Here is a 2,500-nt window from a genome sequence, read left to right on the forward strand (position 1 = left end):
CCCCCCCCTGCAGTTACCCTGTGCCACATATCTAGCATGGACCTGGACCTCCAGCAGGCCCTGGGGACCCACATACTCCCCTGCTCTACTCCCCCACTAGCTTTCCTTTCTTGCAGTTACGCTCCAGCGCATATCCAGCATGGACCTTGACCTCCAGCAGGCCCCGTGAACCCACATTACCCCCCCCCCTCCTGCAGTTAACCCTGTACCACATATCTAGCACGGACCTTGACCTCCAGCAGGCCCCGTGGACCCACATTACCCCCCCCCCCCCCCCCTGCAGTTACCCTGTGCCACATGTCTAGCATGGACCTTGACTTCCAGCAGGCCCCGGGGACCCACATTACCCCCCCCCCCCCCCTCCTGCAGTTAACCCTGTACCACATATCTAGCACGGACCTTGACCTCCAGCAGGCCCCGTGGACCCACATTACCCCCCCCCCCTGCAGTTACCCTGTGCCACATGTCTAGCATGGACCTGGACCTCCAGCAGGCCCCGGGGACCCACACTTAAGCCCCCTCCCACTAACAAAGCAGAACACCACTGGCAAAATCCTCGTGCCCCTGGTACTCCAGAAAGCACATTGAAATGTGCCCCTGGTACACTGCGCAGAAGAACTGCCGCACACACACACACACACACGCACGCACGCACGCACGCACGCACGCACGCACGCACGCACTGCTTGTGCCTATGGTACGACAACTTTTCTCGTGCCTATGGTACGACAATTTTTCTCGTGCCTATGGTACAACAACTTTTTGCCGTGCCCCTGGTACACCGCTCACTAGCACTTTGCCACACAAACTCTCCTCGTGCCTATGGTACGACAACTTTTCTCGTGCCTATGGTACAACAACTTTCCTCCGTGCCCCTGGTACGACAGCTTTTCTCGTGCCTATGGTACAACAACTTTTCGCCGTGCCCCTGGTACACCGCTCAGTAGCACTTTGCCACACAAACTCTCCTCGTGCCTATGGTACGACAACTTTTCTCGTGCCTATGGTACAACAACTTTCCTCCGTGCCCCTGGTACGACAGCTTTTCTTGTGCCTATGGTACAACAACTTTTCTCGTGCCTATGGTACAACAACTTTTCGCCGTGCCCCTGGTACACCGCTCAGTAGCACTTTGCCACACACACACTCTCCTCGTGCCTATGGTACGACAACTTTTCTCGTGCCTATGGTACAACAACTTTCCTCCGTGCCCCTGGTACGACAGCTTTTCTTGTGCCTATGGTACAACAACTTTTCTCGTGCCTATGGTACAACAACTTTTCGCCGTGCCCCTGGTACACCGCTCAGTAGCACTTTGCCACACACACACTCTCCTCGTGCCTATGGTACGACAACTTTTCTCGTGCCTATGGTACAACAACTTTCCTCCGTGCCCCTGGTACGACAGCTTTTCTCGTGCCTATGGTACAACAACTTTTCTCGTGCCTATGGTACAACAACTTTTCGCCGTGCCCCTGGTACACCGCTCAGTAGCACTTTGCCGCACACGCACACTCCTCGTACCTATGGTACGACAACTTTTCTCGTGCCTATGGTACGACAACTTTTCTCGTGCCTATGGTACAACAACTTTTCGCCGTGCCCCTGGTACACCGCTCAGTAGCACTTTGCCACACAAACTCTCCTCGTGCCTATGGTACGACAACTTTTCTCGTGCCTATGGTACAACAACTTTCCTCCGTGCCCCTGGTATGACAGCTTTTCTCGTGCCTATGGTACAACAACTTTTCTCGTGCCTATGGTACAACAACTTTTCGCCCTGCCCCTGGTACACCGCTCAGTAGCACTTTGCCACACACACACACACCACTCGTGCCTATGGTACGACAACTTTTCTCGTGCCTATGGTACGACAACTTTTCTCGTGCCTATGGTACAACAACCTTTCCCCGTGCCCCTGGGACACTGCGCAGAAAGTCTTTGCCACACACACACACCACTCGTGCCTATGGTACGACAAAAGGCCCCGGGGACCTACATCGCACCTTGCTCTTGCCTCCCTTACAGCTGAAAAAGGTCCATGCCTGTGCCCTGGCCCTGCTGAAATTCCCTCTCCATTTAGCCGAGGCAGTGAGTCGGCCTCCTGTCTCCCTTTACGGTCGAAAAAGATGTGCTCCTGGGCGCGCTGGCCCTGCTGCTACTCACATCGGGCATGGACCTGGACCTCCAGCAGGCCCCGGGGACCTACATCACACCTTGCTCTTGCCTCCCTTACAGCTGAAAAAGGTCCATGCTTGTGCCCTGGCCCTTCTGAAATTCCCTCTCCATTTAGCCGAGGCAGTGAGTCGGCCTCCTGTCTCCCTTTACGGTCGAAAAAGATGTGCTCCTGGGCGCGCTGGCCCTGCTGCTACTCACATCGGGCATGGACCTGGACCTCCAGCAGGCCCCGGGGACCTACATCACACCTTGCTCTTGCCTCCCTTACAGCTGAAAAAGGTCCATGCTTGTGCCCTGGCCCTTCTGAAATTCCCTCTCCATT

The sequence above is a fragment of the Maylandia zebra genome, linkage group LG18 (genome assembly GCF_041146795.1).
Source record: "Maylandia zebra isolate NMK-2024a linkage group LG18, Mzebra_GT3a, whole genome shotgun sequence".
Classification (NCBI taxonomy): Eukaryota; Metazoa; Chordata; class Actinopteri; order Cichliformes; family Cichlidae; genus Maylandia; species Maylandia zebra.